Genomic DNA, 9669 nt, shown 5'->3' on the forward strand with positions numbered 1-9669 from the left:
TTAAGGACTCTAAATCTAATATTTTTATTGTGATAATTTTATAGTAATATTTTTAAGTTTAAGTTTTAAGACCAACATCAAATTATCTTGTTATCTCAAAAGAAATTTATTATAATGAACATTAGTATCAACAACAGCAGTTGTTATTGTGTTATTTTTTTTAAAAAAATTAAATTCACAGGACAAATAAACCAACAATTTCCATTCTAATAGAAAATAATGGATTCAAAATTTGCATGGTCAGAAACATAATAGTATTCGGATAATCATTATCTAGAAGATATGCATTTTTTAAAAACTAAAAATTTTTAAATATTTATATTTAAATTTATATAAAATAAATTATCTTGTAAAAATAGTATATTTTGGATTTTGATGGCTGTTTTGATAATTTTAATAAGCGATTTTTTTAAAGGTATATGATAATGGAGAATCCAAAAATACTAACAATCCATTATGGGCCACTATTCTATAAAAGCTTCTGTTATTTTTTTTAATAGTGTTCTTGATATACTTATATAAATATAAATTTATAACAACCATTTAATGTTACTAGTTTATATAAGATGGACTATGAGGAGAGCATTGCACTATGGTAGATAGTGGCAGACCTGAAAAAAGACAAGGTTATGGGTCCATGGTGTATTCAAATACTAAATAACAAATTATTTTATTTGTATAGATAACTATGAAGTCATTACTCCTCTTACTTACCTCGAATGATAGTCAAAAATCTTGTCATCATCAACAAACATATGGAGTCATCGTAATATGATAATGTTGGTCAAGATTTTTAAAAAATATGTATAGATATATGGTTAGCCATCTACACTTGGTGCCTGGTCATAGGATGATTCAAGATTTCAAATTATATTTAAGTAATTCAAAAAATTAAATTGATATACTAGAATCAAGATAAGAAAAGCTTGACCAAAATAATTGTATAGCATTTGATTGTATTTGAGATATTGATTTTCTAGATTTTGTAATTAAGGTTATTTAAAGCTGTACGATAGACTAAAAAAATCCCAAGTTATTTGTTGATTTTATATTGTTTTATATTTCAAAATATTTAGATTTATGTGAGCTACATGATAAAAATTTATATATTATATTTTTTATATTTTGGAATGTTTGGATTAATCTTTACACGTTTAACCATTTTATATTTGGAACATAAAATGGTTGGTATCACCAACTTAAAACTTGCCTCTATCAATCACCTCAAGTAAAGAAAATGATCACACTTCTTCTTCATTTCTAATACCACCATCCTTCTCTCTCCTCCTAATGACCCCTCATCTTGGTCTATGGTTAGAATTTAGCAACGTCCAAATGAGTTAGTACAAATCGGTTAACATGAATTAGGTTTGGATAATTTAGATACGATTAGGCTATTAAGAATTAATCCAAACCTGAATATATATCCATATAGAATACAAAAGTATAGCTCATGCATACATTGCAAAAGCCCCTGCAATTCTAACTTTAGCTATTACACCAATCAAGATGCTAGCCAAAATTCAAATATCAATGGTATTTTTCTAATGCCACTACGGAGACTTAGCATTGTCTAAAATTCTTCAAAAAGAATAAGAAAAAAGTATATAGATTCAAATCAAATCAAAATTTCTAGATCACTTCCAATTATGGCTACTATGATCTCATCTTTGCTCTCCTTGAATAAAAGAATTTTTGCTTATAAAATAAGAAAAAAATGACCCTAATAAAGGGAAAGAATTTTTGCGACTACCATGGATCACTGCCTCAATAATGAAGAAGAATAAAATAGAAAGCATGTCCTTAAAATTAATAATCAGATAAAAGAACAGTACCAATTGCATTCATACTTATGACTGATCAAGCCTCCTACCTAATAAGTGGAATTGATTTTTTATAAATATAAACTAATCCAATTTATTTCATGGATAATTATTTGTGATCATGAAGAACAAAAAAAAAATAATAGTAGCATTTGATGATCCAAATAGAAAATTACTATGATGATTTAAGTTCATCAATAATCTAAATCCTGTGATGATTTGATCTGCAGTGATCTCGGATTACTATATTTGGAAGACCATGATCTAATAATTATAGATGTCGATATATCTATGAGCAACCTGTTTCGTATTCAATAAAAATCCAAGATTACTGGCCATATAATATCAAAACTATCATGATATATTTCATAAAAATATATTTATTTATCATATAAAATATATTATAATAAAATATTAATACATTATTACTATATTAATAATTAATATATTTTATAAAAATATATTTATTAGTCCTATAAATTATTAATTCTATAAAAATATATTAATTATTATTATAGAACCAATATTCTTATTTATACTTATAATATATTATTTATTAATATAAATATTTATTTGATTAAAAAATAAGGTAAATAGAAATAATTTTATTATATAAATATAAAGTACCATAAGTTATTTCTTCTCTAAGTTAAAATTATCATTGTCTTATAATATAATAATAATATGATTAAGAATATATTATAATGTAATATATATCATAAATATAATCTATAATATTAATATAATATATTAGTAGATATATAATATTGATATAATATATTAATGGTATATTGATATATCAATTTTTGCTGGATTGATTTCTAAAATTTTATAGCAATATCTCTAATAATGATAAAGTTGGAAAAGAAATACATGAGAAGATATTTATAGTATAACAACCTTTAAAAGAGAGAGAGAGGAGGTATTGTTTATAAAGTGGGGTTTTAGGAATAAAAAAAAAAGAAAAGATAATTATTGTATAACAACCTTATAAAGAGAGGAGAGAATTATTAAGAACTTTAAGTCTAAATATGATTTTTTAGTAGAATTGGATCACCATCTCTATGATCTGTGCTATAGTTATGTTTTGATTTATTCGGTTCATCTTTATTTTAATAATTTTTAGGTAGTATTTATTAAGGATTCTAAGCTTGATACTTTTATTGCGATAATTTTTTAGTAGTATTTTTAAATTTAAATTTTAAGATCAAAATCAAATTATCTTGTTATCTTAGAAGGAATTTATTATAATGAATAGTAATGTCTGCCACAGTTATTATTGTATTATTTTTTTCAAGAAGTAAACCTAAACTAAGTTGGGAAAATAAACCATTAATTTTTATTCTAATAGAAAATAATGGATTGAAAATTTGCATGGTCAAAAACACAATAGTTTCTACGTAATTATTATCTAGGCGATATGTATTTCCTTAAAAACAATTTTTTTTTAAATATTTATATTCAAATTTTATATAAAATAAGTTATCTTGTATAAATAGTATATTTTGGATTTTGATGGCTATTTTGATAAATTTTAATAAGTGATTTTTTTAAAGATATATGACAGTGGAGAATGCAAAGAAACTAACGATCCATTATGGGTCACTATTCTATAAAAGCTTCTGTTACTTTTTCTAATAGTATTCTTAGTATACTTATAGATATAAATTTATATTTATAACAACCATTTAGCATTATTAATTATATAAGTTAAACTATGAGGAGAGCAGTCCACTATGGTAGACAGTGGCAGATATTGGAAAAGGTAAGGGCATGGACTCATGGTGCATTGACCAAGTTATAAATTATTTTATATGTATAGATAACTATGAAGTCATTACTCCTCTTGCTTACCTCGCATGAGAGTCAAAAATCTTATCAATCATCAATAGATATATGGAGTCATCACAATCTGATAATGTTGGTCAAGGTTTTTAAAATACATATATATAGATAGTCATCTTCACTTGGTGCCTGGATGATTCAAGATTTTAAATTATAGTTAACTTAAAAATTTAAATTGATATACTAGAATCAAGATAGCAAAAGCTTGACCAAAATAATTATATAGCATTTGATTATATTTGGGATTTTGATTTTCTAGATTTTGTTATTAAAATTATTTAAAACTATGCAATAGACTAAAAAATCCTAAGTTGTTTGTTGATCTAATATTGCTTTATATTTCGAAATGTTCGGATTTATGTGGACTACGATAACAAAGATTTATATATTATATTTTTATATTTTGAAATGTTTGGATTATTCTTTACACATCTAACCATTTTATATTTGGAACATGAAATGATTGATATCACCAACTCAAAATTTGATCACCTTTATTAGCCGCCTCGAGCTAGTTTTTGATCGAAACTAAAGAAAATGACCACATTTCTTCTCTATTTCTAATACCATTACCCTTCTCTCTCCTCCTAATGACCCCACACCCTAGTCTGTAGTTAGAATTTAGCAAAGTCCAAATGAATTAGTATAAATCGGTTAACATGAATTAGATTTTGATAATTTAGATATGATTGGGCTATTAAGAATTAATCCAAACCTGAAAATGCACACCCACATAGAATGCAAAGGTAAGATGGCTCATGCATACATTGCAAAAGCCATTATAATTCTAACTTTAGCTATGGCACCGATCAAAATGCTGGCCAAAATTTAAAATATCAATAGCATTTTTCTAATACCACTGTAGAGACCTAGCATTATCTAAATTCTTTAAAAAGAATAAAAAAAAGTACATAAATTAAAACTAAATCAAAATTTCTAGATCTCTTTCAACTATGGCTACTATGATCTCATCTTTGCTCTCCTTGAATAAAAAAATTTTTGCTTATGAAATGAGAAAAAAATGCCCCAACAAAGGGGAAGAATTTTTGCGACTATCATGGATCACAGCTGTAATAATAAAGAATAATAAAATAGAAAGCATAAGCTCAAAATTAATAATTAGATAAAAAAATTATCAGTTGCATTCATAATAATGATTGATCATGCCTGAAATCAATAATACCTAATGGGTGGAATTAATTTTTTATAAATACAAACTAGTCAAATTTGTTTCGTGGATGATTATTTGTGATCATGAAGAATAAGAAAAAATAGCAGTATTTGATGATCCAAATGGGATTACCACGATGATTTAAGATCACCAGTAATCTAAATCTTGTGGTGATCTAATCTGCAATGATCTCATATTACTATATTTGGGAGGTCATGATCTAATGGTTATAGATCTCCAAATATCTTTGAGTAAACTATTTTATATTTAATAAAAATTTAAGATTACTGACCATATAATATCAAAACTATCCATGATATATTTTATAAAAATATATTTATTTATCATAAAAAATATTAATATATTATTACTATATTAATAATTAATATATTTCATAAAAATATATTTGTTAGTTCTATAACTTATTAATCATGAAAAAATATATTAATTATGATTATAGAATCAATATTTTTATTTTTATTTATGATATATTATTTATTAATATGAATATTTATTTTAATTAAAAAAATAAGGCAAATAGAAGTAATATATTATATACTTTTATTATATAAATATAAAGTATAATAAGATATTTCTACTCTAATTATTATTGTCTAATTATATGACAATAATATGATTGAGAATATATTATAACATAATATATATCATACATATCTATAATATCAATATAATATAATATCAGATATATAATGTTGATATAATGTATTAATGACATATTGATATATCAATTTTTTACTAGATTGAAGGATATTTTTATCCTTAAATTTCAATCCAAGATCACCGTCCGGGGTAATTTTGGATACCAACCTCAAGGATGGGTATTCCATCATTGTGTTAGGTGGTAATTTGAGGAGTGGAAGTAATTTTAGACCACTATCAAATAAGATTATCATGGTACAACTAAATGTTGTGATCTCATTATCTCCACCTATGACATCCTTGATCTTAGATGGATCACTCCATACCAAATGCCTCTATAGTGCGCTTGTGGTGATGCTAGGGAGTGGTATCATGACTCCTGAGAATCAATAGATTGGACATATTGGCATGATCTTCAAGCCCATGATATATAAGGCTTGAAGGATGTGCCTCTTTTGATTGTTAGAGAGATCCAACTATAAGTAGGTAACAAAAAATTCGTTCATTTAAAGTCACTTGTTTTTCTTATCACATAAACACAAATTACTCGGGCTATTAGATTTTGTATTCATGATTCAGTTAGACAATTCTAAGCGATTGAATCCAATTGGCATTACTATTGAAATAGTGATAAGCATATTTAATTGATGTCAGTTATCAAGCAAATCTAATTTATCCATTACACCCAAAATCGAATAACTCAAAGAGCTCACAAAAATACAATGCCCATGATAAATCCAATGATAGCATGAATTGATAGTCGACTTCTCAAAGATGTGCTTGTTGACGCATCAAAGGCTTTCTTGCGTGAGATAGATGGATCTTCAAATGCATCTAAGCTTGACTCATCTGCTTTTGGAGAGTCAGCAGAGATTTCAGTGCTTTCTCCTGGAGCATCTGCAGGGGCATCAACAATATTTTCTTTTGAAGACTCTATAGAAGCATCAGCTATCTCTAGATCCTCTACCGAGGGATCTATCTTCTCTAGTGGAGATGATATAGGAGCGATATATGGTGCACCATCAATGCAAGGTGGGATGATTGGCTCAGAAATCTGGAGCACTGAAATATTGTATGGTATTATCACAACTTTCTTAACCAAAGTGGAGGTATGTGGGGCTCCTTGGATGGCCGACCCAAACACCACCGACTCGTCAGCCTTATGAGTAACATTCAAGAATCTCATTCTATTGATAGCAATACCAATGGTTTGAAAGAGTCGTGAGGATAAAGCTCCTACGTGGTATGCCACTAATCTTTTTTATGTCATAATAGTCGAGGATAACATGGACTTCCATGACATGCTTAAGACTTTCTTCAGGGAGGGAGGAGATTGTTGGCATTCTAGAATTGTCAACAACGAGAATAGTGATTGTTTGACGGTGGTTAATTTCATAGACAAGCTTCATATAATTGAGGCAGTTGCTAAAGGTGGCAAACTCGAGGAATGGCTTGAGAATCGATGTTATGTCAAAGGCCATGATAGAGGATAAAAGGAGAAAGAAAAGGAGGAGGATCATAACTTGGAGCATAGGGGCCATCTTAGTATAGGTTTGGCTTGAGTTGCTGTGCTAAGAGGAGGATATTGTAGTTTGGTGGGGTGAGAGGAGTTGATGGAATATATATAGAGAGCAACTTGTGGAGAGAAGAAAGAATTAGTTAGGGATATTATATTTGGAGTTTAGAATTATAATTATTAAAAGGTCGACAATTTTTTGGCATCTTCTTTTTTTAATTGCAACTATAAAGGATGAACTGGATATAAGGTTTTAGTTATCATAACAGCGTAGAAGGAAACTGTTTGACACCGAACTTGATAAAAGATTTCGAAGAAGTTTAGATCGTTAGAAATGACTTGTTAGAGCTAGGACCATTCAATAATCTAATAATTTAGATAGCTAACATACTTATGCCCTAATTTGATATAACCTGATAAACATAGTTAATCAATCCGAGTTGCTAGTTCATTGAATGCATGAGGCATATGGTGAGAGTTCTCACAAATAGGATGGTGCCAACCATCTTGCAATACTATCATATATAATTGTCAACTTTTCTTCAACTAGAACCTCCAAAGTACTGAGCTAAACATCTGTGAGCGAAAAAGATAAATTATTTTTGGATCTTCGCTAAAGTCACTTAATGGTAATACCGAAGAGCAAGACTCAAATCCTACCTCCATCAAGGTTAGAATGTTTAATGATTTTTGTGGAGGCTTGTCTCTTTCTTTTTTTTTTTTTTTTTTTGGCCTCTCTCATGTTGCTTGGCTTGTGCTATACTTCCAGAGTCCAGTCCAAGTAACTTCAGCTAGGCTCTGATGGCTAATAATAATCACCCTAATAGATAACTCAATGGTTCTCTTATTTTCTGCAACCATGCCTAGAATTAAACTACAATAGATCTCGCGAATAGGTAAAGTCATGGTTCCCCGGCATGGCTTATTCTTGCGATGCATCCTACGCATGCACCGCAAGCATAAACGTGTGTGTGGTAAAATAGCCCATGGTCCTTCAAATCCAACATCTCTTCTGCTACCATGGAAATAATGATTTTAATGAACAAATTCAAATACAAAGCTTTCATGGTTGAAATTTTCATGAAAAGAAAAAAATAGATCCTAAATTATTTTAAAACAAAATATCATATAACATGAACAACAAGATCAGGAATGATGAGGAATTGTAGGTTGTGGCCTTGCCTTTATGGGTTGTCGAGTAAAAGTATCTAGATTCTGCTACCTATATTATGCTAACAGCAATATTGAGATTTGTATCGTTAGAAATTGGTAGTCTACACAAATGGCTTTTGAGAAACTATGGAATACAGAAGTTTTCACATACAAGTATTGAGGGTTTTGCATAGTTTGATGATATGTTTATATATATATATATATATATAACATATGAACACCATGTGCATCTATATACATCATCATTATATATATTTACACACACATATGCATTTAACAAATTAATAATGCTAAAAAATTGGATAATAAAAATATTATAAATAAATAAAATACAATACATGTATAGGAACGTGATCAAGAATTTCAACCACACTGGAGCAACCATCACATAACACAAAACACATATATATCCAGAATTTCTATAAAATAATGAGTGAAATTTTTGAATTATAATTTTTATTTTGAAACTTTAATTAATAAGAAATTATTTATAAATGTTAATGATTCTACATGCATATAATTCATGCATTTAGCAGCCAATTCTAAGTAGAGGTAACTAGATTGCTGCCCTGCTCCAACTGAAATTTGCCCGTTGGACTATAGGATATAAAATATGATTCTTAGCCGGATAATGTGCAATAGATACACTTGGATGGTTCGAATAGATTGAGCATGTCATATCCTGTTGCAAATAAATCTAAGACCGTCCATGCATCATCCTTGGCAATGCCTATTACATCCTGGCCAACAAAATGGAGCCAAATCACCTGTTACGTTGCATTCTGAAGCATGACATCACGGAAAAGGGTGAAAAGAGCCGAGGCTCAAGGAGGTGTCGGATCGTTGTGAAGTATAACGTCGTCCTTTTGACCGTTTAAATTCACAAGGCCACTAATTAACCTCCAGTTTAAAATTGATTTAGTTTTCTATTTTCTATAAAAAGTAAAAAATAAAATAACTTATTTTCTAAAAAATAATTTCCACTTGATTCCAAAATAAATAATTTAGTAGTTAATTATACTGTATTACTAAAATATCTAAAAATTAAAAATCATATATTTTGGTAATTTATAAACTATATCATATATATTATAAAAATCATTTTTACTGTACTAGTATATTAAAATATGTAATCAAATATTTAAATTGAGAATCATCCTATTAATTATAATTTTATGTACCAGAATACTAAGAAATACTAATATATATAATGAAAATTTTCCGGCTTTTCCGAAAAGAAGAAATTTTGGTCTCGAGTTCGTACCTATCAAATGGAGTTTCCAGCCTATACCCATCTTTCTACCCCATACCACCCCACCTCCTAAGGGCCGACTCCAGCTGGAACCAACGGTGGCAAGGACCAGTACCGTTGCTGCTGCTGCTCTGTCACTGTCTTTGGCTGTACCCGTTGTTCCCTGTGTTTTGGCTCCAGAGGGAGGTTCCGAGTCCGAGTGTCTATGCGTTGTTCCGCGTCTGAGTTC

At 28.6% G+C, this 9669-nt stretch overlaps 1 pseudogene; it reads right to left on the reverse strand.

The window, feature by feature from the left end:
• Positions 1-6208: 6208 nt before the first annotated feature.
• LOC114914798 (fasciclin-like arabinogalactan protein 14) lies at positions 6209-7040 on the reverse strand (annotated as a pseudogene).
• Between the last annotated feature and the right edge of the window lie 2629 nt (positions 7041-9669).

The sequence above is a fragment of the Elaeis guineensis genome, chromosome 14 (assembly GCF_000442705.2).
Source record: "Elaeis guineensis isolate ETL-2024a chromosome 14, EG11, whole genome shotgun sequence".
Taxonomy (NCBI): Eukaryota; Viridiplantae; Streptophyta; class Magnoliopsida; order Arecales; family Arecaceae; genus Elaeis; species Elaeis guineensis.